Here is a 15,503-nt window from a genome sequence, read left to right as displayed (position 1 = left end):
GAGGGGAAGACTTTTTTTTCCTTTTCTCAATAAAAAAAAATATCCTAGTATTATTTTTATTCATCAAGCTTGCACAGCTTAAGCAGAAATCATCTTCCTGACCCCTCCACAGCTGTATGTGTACCAAATAAGTATAAAACATACCACCAAAAGCCTGTGGAATTGAACCCCATGGCTGTTCTTATTAGGGCAGCCTGGCATTGGCACCCAAGAAAGTTAAAGACAGAAAACAACAAGTCTTTTCACAGTCAATAACTCCCCATCTTTGCCTTTCCCCAACAGGAAATCAAGTATCTGATGGGTTGACCTGTTAAATAAACACTACTAGTCTGTGCTATACATTCTCTGGGCACCCTGCAAGCAGTATATGCTTTTAGCTGTTGAGAAATCTCCCTGAGTCCTTAGCTGCTTTCTTCTTGATATTCTTCCCAGTACTGTGTCTGACAACTCTCTATCAACGCTTTTATTTGTAAGGAATGTAAATTGGTATTTTATTACAACCATGTATCTTGTCTTAAATCTAAAACTAGGTTTTGGATCAAGTTAAAAAGTCATGTAAATATGTGAGCTAGCAACATTAACAATAACTCCATGACTTAATCAATTTGCCTGATTCCTGTCAAAGCAATTCAATTTGGTTCATTCATAAATTAACCAACTGTTATGTGCAACATACTTTTTCCCACTTAAAAATATTCCTTTAGGCGTGGGATTTGCACTGTGCTTGAGTTTTTGGTGTTGCTTTTTTTGTAATGCAGAAATACCTCCAGTCTATAATTCTTTCTATCTCCAGATTTGTGCCACTCTCTATTTTGGTTACTAATATGGAATGTCATTAATACACATTGGAAACCAAAAAGCTAGTTGACTTCTGCTTGTCCCTTCTGTTGCATTTCATGTGTGTTTTCCCTTTAATTAAATTTATTATTTAATCATTTCTTCTTCCTTTTGGGGTTTATGATTGAATTTCATCATTTTCCCTTCTCTTTCCTCCCTCCATACTCTCCCATGAACCTCTCCCTGCTCTTTTGAAATCTGAGGTCTCTTTTTTCATTAATTGTTATGATACACATGCCTATGTATATTGATATCTGCATAAATAAGCACATAAGTACAATCTACTCAATCTGTGTAATGTTACTTGAATGTGTGATTTTAGGGATGACCATCATATACTGGATATCAGTTGGTGTATTCTTATCTGGGTAAAACTATTTTTCACATTCTCAGCATTCTTTAATTGCTCGTGGTCCTTTTTTATAAGATTGAGGCCTCCTAGTCCCCTGTCCATGTTTACTCTTTTATTATTAATGGCATTAAGCTGTAAAGGAAACGAATTATTAGTATAGAGTTTGATATACTCTTCACCCAAGTTCCCTAAAGTCAGTAACTTGTACTATTAAGACATTCCTATTTTTAAGATATTTACTTTAATACAATACTATTAGCTATTGGTTTTTAATGCCTTTTCCATTAATACCATATTTCTGCCCATGGCCCAGTTTAATGAGCAAATTTACCTTTAGCTGTCAACTCTTTTACTTTCCTATGGAATATAATAGGGATTGAGAGTGTTCATGACATCTATGACCTTGAAATTTTGAAAAGAGTTCTGCCCACTAATATTATATCATTCTAATTTGGATCCATTCACAGTTTTCTATAAATAATTTTATCTTTTGGAAAATAACATCATAGAATTTAAGTATTCTCCTTCCTTCAGAGTGTACTTGCTTCCACATAGCTTACTGCTGTTGTTCAAAGCTTAGCTTGTTTCACTAAAACTAAGGATGATTGGTTTCACTAATTGAAGCTATCTCCTTTCCATACCATTCATTAGAAAATAAAGAACAAATCTAGATAATAGTTAAAAGAAGAGGACTTTTATGACATTCCATACAGGGAGGAATATTATAAATTCTGGAAATATTTTAATATCAAAACAGTAGTTATAACTTAAAATATGCTTGAGAGAATTAAAAGCCATGTTAGAGCCACACAGTGCATTCTGGAATTGCCATGGGATTGGGGGAAAAGAGGTGTGAAGCTGTTTGGTTAGAAATAATAGGCTTGTGCAGAAAGTTGGATGAGCCCAATAAATAGTAGACAGTACAGATTTTAAGCGGAAAACAGAACCTAACATATGGCACCAGAACACAGCAGGAAGGGCACCCCCACTGTTCCACTCAACCCGGGACCTCAGCAAAAGAGAAAGGTCTCTGTTGGTGTCATCAAAACAGAATCTGTGTTCTGTAAAATAATACATCTGAGACCTGCAATTTCTCTCTGTACCAAGAAGCACTGAAGAAGGGATTCTCTGGTTGTTAACTTGCTCACTGGTACTATCATGGATTTTTACTGACAAACTTGTGCTAAGGTGGAGGCAACTGAACCAGAAGCATTTTTATTTCTTCTTTGATGTTTAGTGCCAAGTAGTAGAACCACACTCAGTACCAGTGTGAAGTCATGAAATGAATGGAGACTTGGATGCAGGATCAAAGTCACAGGTCTATGTGATGGGAAGTGGGAATCTACTGCAGAGGAAAAGTGGGGGGATGCTCCTATTTGGGAATATATATTCAACTTCCAGGAAGACAGATGAACTCAACTATGTATGGATAGTAGAGGGCCTTTGGAAGAGACCAGCATGACAAGACAACCAGTATCACTCAGTCCCTGTGGCCTACACTATCAGTGCAGATTGTTTGTATTATGTTTTGTTGTTGTTGTTTTTAACCATAATTTTTATATTGATTCCTTGGAACTTTCACATTATAGACCCCAATCCATCAATTTTCCAGTCCCTTTACATTTGCCCTTCACCCTTTTTGCTTCTCCCTCAAAGAAAAATTAAATACAAAATAAAAATAGGAAATAAAAACCCAAAGATACATATAATAATATTAATTAAAACAAATTAAAAACAAAAGAAAATGAAAACAAAGAAACAAACAGATAAGCAAACAAAAAGGATACAAAGGCACATTTCTACTACTTCTTTTCTGCCATTCCATCACCTCTTCATTCATTTTAGTGACATTGGGGTGCTCTGTATCATGCAGTATACCCTTTTGTCCAAATGAATTTAATTGCAAATGTTCATTGTGTAATGTGTTGCTGGTCAGATTCAAGGCCTCTGGCTTCTGGAACACCATTAATATTGTATCCTCAACAAAGTTCTTCTCAAATACCCTTCTGTAGCCTGAGTTATGGAAATCATTGACTATGGTTGTTAAGGACCAGTTCCTTCACATGTTCTAGCAGGTCATAGATGGGGTAGATGTTGGGAAGTACAAACTCAAAGCCCCGGATGCATGCCTGGGTGGTAGCTGAGTTGGTCAGCCAAGGCTGCTGGGACCACCCACTCAGGTAAGGGGCAGAGTCAGCTCTCCCACACCTGTGCTGAGCGCTGGGACCAGCTTTCCAAATATAGGGGACCAGTTCTCCTATAAGGGGCAGTACCAGCTCTTCTTTGCCAAGGGCATTGGGGTCTGCTAGCCTAGGGATGGCAAGGGGCAGGGTCAACTCTCCATACAGGGGAGAGACTGGCTCTTTCTGAGCCAGTGAGGAGCAGGGACAGTTCAGCATAGCTCTTGTAATTCAACATGTGGTCCAACACATAATTCAGCAGATGGTTCTCAAAGGCCCCTATAGTAACATGGGTAAGAGACATCAACAGAGACCTCAGTTACAGCAGGAACATGAAACCACATGTATCCATCAGCAATGGCTTTGGCATGGATGCTACCATGGCCATGGTGGTAGTTCATACTTCCCAGATTGGCATGTGATGGAGGAAGGTCATTGGTTAATTAAATAAAGAAGCTGCTTGCCCTGATAGGTTAAAACATAGATGGGAGGAGTAAACAGAGCAGAATGCTGGGAGGAAGAGGAAGTGAGGTCAGACTCCACATCTCTCCTCTCTGGGGCAGATGCCTCAGAGAGACACGATGCTCCACTCTTGCGGGCAGAGGCGAGGGCTCTGCTCTCTGAGGCACACGCAATGAAGCTCCGACCAGGATGGATGTAGGCTAGAATCTTCCCGGTAAGCGCACCTTGGGGTGCGACACACATGATTGGAAATGGGTTAGTCCAGGTGCGAGAGTTAGCCGAGAAAAGGGCAAGAGCTAAAGAGCCAAGCAGTGTTTAAATGAATACAGTTTGTGTGTTGTTATTTCGGGTATAAGCTAGCCGGGCAGGCGGCCGGGGTGCTGGGGACTCAGCCCCGCCACTCATATTACTACAGGCATGGACTCAGCAACACTGTTGTTCTCAGACTATACCATGGTGCCATGTGGCAATCCAGACTTCAGGCAGTCACATAGCCTTTGATGATTACAGGAGCCAGAAATACCAGCACAAACCCTGGCTATGGTAGGGCCATAGACACAGGCATAGCGTGAGACTGTGTTTTGTGACCAGACATTACCATGGCCTAGGTGACAGTGCACACTCATATCTGTATGGTCTTGGTGGCAACATGCCACTAACTACCAACATGACCTCAGGTGTCATCCCAGACACTGAGCTTCCTCAAGGCCTTTGGTGGTAACATGATCCAGGGACATAAACATGGACGACAGCTGTGACAGGGCCATGGATCCATACATAGCTCTGGTTAGCAGCCCAGACCCAAATGTTACCATGGCACCAGATGGCAAGTAGTTCCATTGATCACCACCTTAGCCTCTTCAAATCTGCCTCTCTACAGGATATAAGCCATTCTGCCTCTCTCTTTCTCCTATATCCCACCATATATGTGCTCACCATAATGATACCCAAACACTGGCGAAGCACCTGCTTTCTTCTCTTTGGCTAGGACAGGTGCCTCAGGCAGTCTTGTTCATTGATTTGGTTTTATCCCTCATCACTCAGAGCCTGAGACATTGGGGAGCAAAACATGTATTCTTCAAACATCCCTCACATCCCTGTGATAAACAAATGCCACTGGTTTGGGCAAATATCATAAGGTTCTTCCTCTGTCTTGGCGGACAGTAATGGATTTAAGGTTGTTTCTTCATTTACTCCATTTCCAGACACAGATTTGAAAATACAAGTTCATCCCCATTATATGGCTGTCTTCAGTCATAGGCAAGGCAGTCAAGGCCAGGTGAGACTCAGTCTCCACAAAGTCCTTTTTTTGGCTAACATATCTGCAGCAATTAAGCAGTAACTTATTCCACCATCATTCCAGTTCCTAATAAACTTCAAAATTAGAATCTTGAGGGGAAGAATCATATTTTATGCCCTCATAAAGCAGGAAGTGTTGGTCACGATTTTGAATTTTTAAATTTTTATTACTTATTGCTTTTTAGCTTTCCATCACTATTATTTTGATATCTCAATCCTGCAATCTTTACTGCCCTTACCTTTGTTTATCTCCCCTTTTTCTTTTTGTGACATATTATTTTCTTACTTCTTAACTTTGTTGTTTAGTTCCTACTATTCTCCTTCCCTCCTCACTCGTTATGGATATGCAGTTCCTATTTCTAACTACTTCCTAAGTATACTTGAACACCTGACTTTGTTGTGGGTCTTTACTGTTATCCGCTTTCTCCCTTCTGAATTGTGGTGAGAACTTCTGCAGAGAGGTTTGCTTGTTATAAAGGTAATCATGAAAAATCAACAGTGCTGTACTTCAGAAGCTGTGCCAGTCAGAGGGCATATGAAAAGGGTAGGCAGCATCAAAACTTGGAGTGACAATCAGCCAAAGAAGAAGATAAGAAATCTTTAAATAAAATAAAAATCTTTTTGAAGTAAAAGGCCAAAGGAAAGTGCCATCAGAAGATGTTATCAAACACCCAAGTTGCATCTATAATAACCAAATCAAAAATGCACACTGGACATTCTACTTGTAACCCTAGCTCTGTGAAGATGAGAAGGTGGAGATGTCAGGATCACTGGTGATTGCTGACCAAGTGTAAGAAGAGACCTTTTTTGAAAGGATTAAGGCAGGTGTTCTCATAACCTCTACATGTACCTGCTCTTACACCCACTTACACACACATCAAACTCATTTGTCAAACATTCAGATAATTAAATGCCATTTCATGATCAATACATATAAGCATTATACAAAGTTTGACAGATTAAACATATTTACCTCCCAACATTTTGATTACTTTTATGTTGTTAAAAACTAAAAATCCTTTCAGTTTTAGAACTCTATAAGCTATGAGTATTACCCATATTCACCTACCAAATTCCTTGATGCTCAGGATAGCTGACTACCCATTCTTCTTTCAATGTCTCACTGCTACTCTCCTAGTCCCTGGCAACAACAACTCTGCTTTCCCCTCTGTGATGTCACCTTTATTAGATTCCAAAACTGAGGTCAAACAGAACTCATTTTTCTGTGTTCTTCTTTCTTCACTCAGTATAATGGATATTTCTATTTTTAATACTTAGTCTATGTTACTCTTTAGACTTTTATACTTGATGTGGATAAGTATGAGAGATTATTTCTCATTTATGCATGAATTTTCTAATTATCCCAATAGTCACTGAGGACTTCTCTATCCAATGTTGGACTAAGTGCTGTGGGAAGGTTTACAGCTAGTAACTACCTGCCTACTAGGGCGTGGCCTCATCGACTATTTACCCAGATATAGAAGCACATCCAGCCATTCTCTCCTCCCTCTGGGCCCCGTTTTGCTGGTTCGGTTTGTTTTGGATCTCATCTTCATTCGTTGTTCAAGCAGCGAATCCTGATTTGTAAGTTTTATCCCTTAATAAATGCCTGTCTATTTCTTAGTTCTGAGCTAGTGTGGGATTCCTTTTTTTTTTCAGTTTTTATTTTTATTTATTTATTTTTTTTATTGAGAAAAAAAATTTCCGCCTCCTCCCAGCCTCCCACTCCTCCCGTACTCCCCCCATTCCTCTCCCCCTCTCTCTCAAGTCTGAAGAGCAGTCAGGGTTCCCTACCCTGTGGAAAGTTCAAAGTCTTCCCCCCTCCATCCTGGTCTAGGAAGGTGAACATCCAAACTGGCTAGGCCGCCACAAAGCCAGAACAAGATGTAGGATCAAAACCCAGTGCCATTGTCTTTGGCTTCTCAGCAACTCTCATTGTCCACCATATTCAGAGAGTCCGAGTTTATCCCATGCTTTTTCAGTCACAATCCAGCTGGCCTTGGTGAGCTCCCAATAGATCAGCCCCACTGTCTCCGTGGGTGGGTGCACCCCTCTTGGTCCTGACTTCCTTGCTCATCTTCTCCCTCCTTCTGTTCCTCATTGGGACTTTGGGAGCTCAGTCCAGTGTTCCAGTAAGGGTCTCTGTCTCTATCTCCATCCATCGCCAAATGAAGGTTCTATGGTGGTATGCAAAATATTCATCAGTATGGCTATAGGATAGGGTCATTTCAGGTTCCCTATCCTCAGCTGCCCCAGGAACTAACTGGGGACCTCGCCTTGGGCACCTGGAAGCCCCTCTAGGTCCAAGTCTCTTCCCAACCCTAAGATGGCTCCCAACCCACTGACTGGGAGAAGATCTTCACCAACCCCGCAACAGACAAAGGTCTGATCTCCAAAATATATAAAGAACTCAAGAAACTAGACTTTAAAATGCTAATTAACCCAATTAAAAAATGGGGCACTGATCTGAACAGAGAATTCTCAACAGAAGAAGTTCAAATGGCCAGAAGACACTTAAGATCATGCTCAACCTCCTTAGCGATCAGGGAAATGCAAATCAAAACAACTTTGAGATATCATCTTACACCTGTCAGAATGGCTAAAATCAAAAACACCAATGATAGCCTCTACTGGAGAGGTTGTGGTGGAAGGGATTCCCTCATCCATTGCTGGTGGGAATGCAAACTTGTGCAACCACTTTGGAAAGCAGTGTTTCGGTTTCTCAGGAAATTCGGGATCAACCTACCCCTGGACCCAGCAATACCACTCTTGGGAGTATACCCAAGAGATGCCCGATCATATGACAAGGGGATTTGTTCAACTATGTTCATAGCAGCATTATTTGTAATAGCCAGAACCTGGAAACAACCTAGATGTCCTTCAATGGAAGAATGGATGAAGAAAGTGTGGAATATATACACATTAGAGTACTACTCAGCAGTAAAAAACAATGACTTCTCAAATTTTGCATGTAAATGGATGGAAATAGAAAATACTATCCTGAGTGAGGTAACCCAGACCCAAAAAGATGAACATGGGATGTACTCACTCATAATTGGTTTCTAGCCACAAATAAAGGTCAGTGAGTCTATATTTTGATATCCTAAAGAAGCTAAATAAGAAGGTGAACCCAAAGAAAAACATATAGCTATCCTCCTGGGTAGGGGAAGTAGACAAGATTGCCAGGCAAAAAATCGGGATCTTAAGGGTGGGGTGGGAGGGGGGTAAGGGGAGATGGGGAGAAAAAAGTGAGAAGGGTAGGATGGGGAGAACTTGGGGCAACGGGATGATTGGGATACAGGAAGGTTGGATAGGGGAGCAGGGAAGCACATATCTTAATTATGGGATTCCTTTTTTAAGTGTGTGATCTCTCAACCATCACTTGGTGCCACTTGGGTGTAAGCTGCCCTATGGGCTGGTGGTGTAGTCCTCCCACAACCTGGACAGATTTGCTTTTGCCTTAATGCTATTTTTTTTTTTTATAAAATACCCATCACAACAGAGTTTGCAGCATGACAGCTGGAGTATGAATAGAAGTGCTGTTTGCCAGACACTGAAAACTCCTGGGGGGAAAGCAGAATCATTGTTTGTCAGTCACTGCAACCCAAGTGCATGGGGCTTTTGGGTTTCTGTTCTCTGTGCCAGGACTCTGGGTTTTCTTGCTCTGTGTATGGAATTGATTTAATTATATCTAATCTCTTGAGTGACTCATTTTCCCCCAGATTTTTTTAACAAGTACCAAGGCGGATTTTACCACAGCACCTGTTGTGACATTATTGAATTGATTCTAGTTGCAACTCAGAAGCAGAACCATCTGCTGGTTAACAGGTAACATCGAAGATTTTGTTTCTAATGGAACTTTTATGTAGGTTTTTGCTATCACGATGGAAGGCATTACATGAGGCCTATTTGACTATGGGAATACCTCAATTTACTGGTTATTAGGTTTCAGTTTTCTTCTCCATATTATATCATTAAGGAAGACTAAAGCACTAGTCCACAGGATTAATATACTAAAAAAAAATCAGAGATTATCTAACAAGTGGATACTGTGATAGGCAAAATTGACATATCTAAGAGTAGTAGGAAGTTACCTGAAAGGGTTCATGCTGTTGAATTTCATGTTCAGAAGTTATCACAAAGTTTTGACAAGGTAACATACAGAATGTACCTCCAGAATGGCAGTCTATATGATACCCAAGAGCAGTTCAAGGAGGAGATGTTATCTTTGAAGGGAAATATTAAGACCTTGGAATCACAGGTGCAGAATGGGACCAGAAAATTGATACCATAGGGAAATAACTAGAAACATATGCATGTCAGAATATGCAGGCTTTACGAGAGACAATGATAAAAAGATTTGAAATGATTGAGGAAATTATTGGAGCTGTTGAACATGTTAAGAAGGCACAAGGAAAGGATACAATGTCATCACCGGCTGTCAGAACTGGTTTACCTAGGGTTTTAGCAACATACCCTGTAATTTACTCTAACAAAGCATCAACTTCTAAAGGCTCGAAGGGAGCCAAAGAAGGTAGATGGATACCAATATGAATGAATGATCTAAAAAAATTAAGCAAGCCACCATTACTTATGGCTTGCCTTCTGCATTTGTTAGGGAAATGATAAAGACTTGGGCTTCTAATTTTAGGGCTACACCCATGATTTCTCTCTGTTAGTACCAGCAGTATTGGATGATGGATCTTCTTTGAAGTTTGGATTTTATTTCAGAGAAGAATCCAAACATATGGAACAACAAGGAAGAGAAAAGTGTGTGGAGGTTTCTCAGAATCAAATCCTTGGCATAGGAGTGTATGCTGATCCATAGGTTCAAGCTCTTTATGATGAAGAAGTAGTGTCCCTATGCCACAAAGCAGCCTTGAATGCTTGAGATAGGATACAAGAACTAAGGAAAAGAACAGAATAATATACCAGGGTTAGGCAGGGAAGACAGAACCTTTTATTGACTTTTTGCAAAGATTAATTAAAGCTCTGTAAATAGGAGTAACAGACCCAGAAGCCAGACCAATAATTTTTGAATTGCTGGCTTTTGAAAATACAAACTTAGAATGCAAAAAGATAATGGATGAATGGATTCAGCATAAAATGAATTTTGAGGTATTTAAATATGATGATGAATCATGGGTAGAAGAAGTGATTTCCAAAGAAATGAGGAGACATCAAACTGCCAAATGTTTTAATTGTGGTAAATTAGGACATCTGAAAAGGGACTTCAGGCAAGAAATTTCTAAGACTAATACCTCATCTGGGAATAGCAAGAATAAGAAACCTTGGCCTTCAGGTATATATAGGAGGTGTGGTAAAGGATGACATTGGGCCAATGAATGCAGATCAACAACAGACACTTAAGGCAACTAGATACCATTGGGAAACTCCTTTAGGGGCCTTTCACAGGCCCCCAAGCCAAAAGTGGCCCAGTCATTCCCAGTAACCATGGAGGACATGTCACATAAGAAGAATGAAAAACTCTAGAACCTTCTGTGGAAGACCATAATGTTCTAATATCTGACAGACTTTCTATAAAGCAGAAATTTTAAAAGACTGTACTACCTTGTCATGGCAAAACAGGACAGTCAATTTCTTTTGTATCCTGTTTGTCTAGTTTGGATAGTATCTGTCAGCAGTTGACACAAGGGCAGTTCCTTAGCTGAGCAGCCAACTTTGTCACAATTAAAACTAACTCTATATGAAAGTTCGTCAATGCTCACCTTTCTTTTTTGAAGTAGATTTGTGTTACCAGGAACAGATGTGTCTCCCTCTCAAGAAAAATTTTATATTATTAAAGTATTTTAAATACCATTTTGTAGAAATCTGAAGTGTCTGAAGATCACCTCTTTATCTAAAACATATCTCTGTTTAGCCTTGAAAACATAAGTAGCATGAGTACAGCTTTGATTGTTGTAGATGACTAACTTCTAAACAATATTTTTACTATCTTAAATAGCTTTCAAGGACTGGAACTTTACATTAAATTGATAAATTAGGTGTATAGTTACAATACCTTAAACAAGAACAGAAGCTTTTATACAGTATAATAAAAATAACCTTAAATTTATACCAATATACAAAAATCTATACCAATGTAAAGTATTTGAGGGTAGTTGTTGCTCAAAGGTAGACTCAACAATCCACCCTTCTATCCCATTATTTCTATATTATATCCCCCTTTAACCTTCAGAAAGATACTCTTGAGTCTAATCTCTGTTGAGCTATTTTACTGACCATAACCAATAACAACTTGTAACCAACTTCCCTAGAAGATGACAAACATCTGTAACCATGATCAAAAACCAACTACCCACCTCTTCAGAATGTGGGGGTTATGTTCTTTATACTGCTTTCTGTTCTCTTGGGGTGATGGCATCTTTAGGGAACTCTGAGAAAATTGAGATAATAATCAAGCCATGGGAGAGATAACTGTATAAATTGTTGTCCAATCACTATGTAATGGGAAAGTGCAGGGCTTACCCTAAGTTCTGGCTAGAATATTCTATGAGGTGGGATCATCTCATCTAGAAGCTGTGAAGAGGTTTTTAGGCAACTGCAACAAAGGCATCCTGAAAGGCTGGATCACTGGGTTATTTGTCTTTATTGGTGTCTCGTCTTTTTATTCTGAACAATTATAAACTTTCATAGGTAACATATCTATCTGCATCAAAACAAGTAAGGAACATGCAGTATGTGCAAATCAATTAAAATGACATGTTGTTTCATATTTGAGCAGGTAAAATGCATTTATTAACCTTATAAGTTTAATTGAGCTGTGAAAATAAGCCACAATATAAATTTCTATTGCCATTTGAAAGGACAGCATAAAATAATAAGACATGATAACTCCATAGCTCAGATTTCTCATGACTCATTCAGTCTCAGAGCTGTTCCCATGTCAGAGTCAGCTTATATATCACCTGTCTTACAGTTTCTCTTTTGTTTCTTTTCTATGTTTCTAGCCAAGATTTTCAGGAGGTCTCCCCCAGTTTAATCAAATATCAATTAATTTTGAAGGAATCCATAGCTTTTTATTTCTTGTGGAAACAAAAGCACAATCTTTCCCAATACAACACATTTTTTAACTTCCATTTTGTAACAAAGACATTGCTAATGTATATAGGCTGGTTTAATTCAACAGTTCCTTCCAAAACCCAATGCATTCTCTCAGCAGCTGTCATTTACTCATCAGCATTCAAAATATTCAAAATCAACAAAACATCAAACAGGATGCAGATACCCTGTATATTTTTTATCTTTATGTGACTTATTTTTATATTACTTTACTCTCTCTTTAAAGATTTTATTATTTTTAAAATATTTATTTTTCTATGACTGCTATATTCAGTTTTTGTTTCTTTGGCATCTAAGCATATTCTAAATATACTACATACTTTTAGAGGTTTTCTTTGTCTGAACTTGGTTTTACTAAGTGCCTGTAGCATTATCAGACAACATGAGACAATCTTAAATTTCCATGTCAGTTATTATTATATGCTGAGAAAGTCTTTGAAAAAATACAACACTTCTTCATACTAAAATTCTTGGAGAAGTTAGGGATTAAAGGGAGATATTTAAACATAATATACTAATATACTACAAGCTGGTAGCCAATGTCAAATCAAACGGTGAGAAATCCTTGTAGGGTATGGAATATATTTTTTTCTAGGAGTTTCTGTGGTTTGGATTTCAAAATGATGTTTTTGATTTTCTTGGATCTATTTTTTTGCAGGATGGTGAATATGGGTCTAATTCCATTTTTTCGTTTGGGGGTGATTGGTTTTCTCATCACACTTTGCTGAAGATGCTCTATCTATCTCTATCTATCTGTCTATCTATCTATCTATCTATCTATCTATCTATCTATCTATCTTCTATCTATCTTCTATCTATCATCTGTCATCTACCATCTATCCATACTTATTCTTATTTCATTTGTTATATTCCAACTGCAGTTTCCCCTCTGTTTTCTCCTCCTACTTCCAACCTTACTTATTGCCCAGATCCACCTCTCCAGTATTTCTTCAGAAAAAAGCAGGCTTCCCAAGGAAATCAAACATAGCAAGAGTTGCAATAAGACTAAGCACATACCCTCATATCAATGCCGAACAAAGCAAGCCAATAGGAGTAAAAGGATCAAAAAAAAAAACCAGTCAGAAATACCAACAATAGCACTGTTACAAGTCCCATAAGAACACCAAGTGACACAACAATAGCATAAATGCAGAGGGCCTAGGTCAGACTAAGACAGGCTCCCTGGTTGTTGCTTCAGTTTCAGTGAGGAGGCTTCATGAGCCCTTTTTAGTTAATTCTCTAGGCTATTTTTTGTGGTGTCCTTGATTTTAGGACCCTACAATACTTCCTCTCTTTCTTAGAGGATTACCTCAGCTCCTCTTAATGTTTCAGTGTGAGTCTCTGCTTCTGCTAAAATAAATTACTGAATGAATCATCTCTGATGACAATTATGCTAGGCTCAGGATGGTATTTTTAGTTTCATCTGTTGGCCAGCAAATTTTATGATGTCATTGTTTTTAACAGCTGAGTGATATATCATTGAATAAATGTACATTTTATTCATCCACTCTTTAGCTGAGGAACAAGTGGGTTGTTTCTAGTTTCTGACTACTATGAATAAATCACCAATTATATCATTATTTAGGGTAGTCCACGTACCTCCTAAAATAAAATAGGTTATAGATAAAGACCTATTGCTAAAGACATACACTTAGGACACATGTCTTGCATGATACAATCTTCATCAATCCTGAAAGTCTTTTTTTTAAAGATTAGATTCCATATAGTTACAAAAAATACCAGCTGCCAAGTGAGGAAAGAAATTAATAATCTTCCTTTGTTGCAACGCCTATGAACCATAATAATGATGACCATGGCTGAATATCTCTAAATATGCAATAAGTGGCACTCACGTGGTGCTGTTAACAAACTGCTGTCTTGTTGGACTTAAAGGCCCACCCAAATGGCTGAAAATTATGCCTGGTATGAGAAGCCTATCCAATTTTACAAAGCCATTGAGTTCATAGACTGTTTAACCATGACTTTACTAGATCAGCACAATTCCTTTCTACATTCTGAATGTTTATACCCACAGGTAAGCATAGCTGCCCCTCCTCATCAATGAAACTTGTTTATGGCAAATAGAGACTATCACAAAAAGCAACAACTGGAAAAATGAAGATATCAACAGATCATTGGATGATGGAGGAAGGTCATTGGTTAATTAAATAAAGAAGCTGCTTGACCTGATAGGTTAGAACATAGGTGGGAGGAGCAGAATGCTGGGCGGAAGAGGAAGTGAGCTCAGAGACTCGACAGCTCTCCTCTCAGGGGCAGACGCCTCAGAGAGACACGATGCTCCACTCTTGTGGGCAGAGGCAAGAGCTCTGCTCTCTGAGGCACACATGATGAAGCTCCGACCCAGGATGGACGTAGGCTAGAATCTTCCCGGTAAGCACACCTTGGGGTGCTACACAGATGATTAGAGATGGGCTAGTCCAGGTGCGAGAGTTAGCCGAGAAAAGGGCTAAAGCTAAAGAGCCAAGCAGTGTTTAAATGAATACAGTTTGTGTGTTGTTATTTCGGGCATAAGCTAGCCGTGCGGGCAGCGGGGTGCTGGGGATGCAGCCCCGACACTTCATTTACTACAATTGGAACAATAAATTATTAAATTATGTGCATAGCAATATTACCTGTGTTGTATAGAAGCATAAAGGCTGACAAGATACAAGTAGACTATGAATTATCTGCAATTTTCTATTAAGTAAAGTGGATGTTGTCTGAAAAGTACTTGGGCACTATTATATTTTTTTATTGCTTTATAAAAAATACCATTCAAAATTTCCACTTTCTCCCCTCCTCCCTATTCCCTCCCACTCCCCCACTCACTCCCCTTCCTCCCCCTCCAGTTATAAGAGAGGGCAAGGTACTTTTCTCTGTGGGAAGTTCAAGGCCACTCCCCCCTATGCAGGCCTAGGAAGGTGTGCATCCAAACACACTAGGATCCCAAAAAGCCAGTACATGCAGTAGAAACAAATCCCAGTGTCATCATTGGCTTCTCAGTCAGCCCCTGTTGTCAGTCACATTCAGAGAGTCCGGCTTGATTACATGCTTGGTCAGTCCCAGTCCAGCTGGCTTTGGTGAGCTTTCATTAGATCAGGCACACTATCTCAGTAGGTGGACCAACCCCTCGCGGTCCTGACTTCCTTGTTCAACTTCTCTCTCCTTCTGCATTTCTTTTCTTATTTTTTTTGGTATTCATCTTAATTTATTTATTTTTATTGAGAAAAGGAAAAAAAAGTTTCAGCCTCCTCCCAGCCTCCCATTTCCCTCCCCCTCCTCCCACCCTT

General features: G+C 39.2%; 1 protein-coding gene across 1 annotated transcript in view; it reads right to left on the bottom strand.

Annotated features, from left to right (window-relative positions):
* The window catches only part of LOC101982540 (olfactory receptor 187), a 39,756-nt gene extending 33,463 nt beyond the window's left edge, over window positions 1-6,293 (bottom strand). The window contains exon 1 of the mRNA XM_005344925.3: window positions 6,200-6,293. The gene's annotated coding sequence lies outside the window, so the exon portion shown is untranslated. The remainder of the gene's footprint in view (window positions 1-6,199) is intronic.
* Window positions 6,294-15,503: the final 9,210 nt, after the last annotated feature.

Source organism: Microtus ochrogaster, chromosome 2 (genome assembly GCF_000317375.1).
Source record: "Microtus ochrogaster isolate Prairie Vole_2 chromosome 2, MicOch1.0, whole genome shotgun sequence".
Lineage (NCBI taxonomy): Eukaryota > Metazoa > Chordata > Mammalia > Rodentia > Cricetidae > Microtus > Microtus ochrogaster.
Note: the sequence above shows the minus strand (reverse complement) of the source record. Positions and strands in the feature narration are given on the sequence as shown.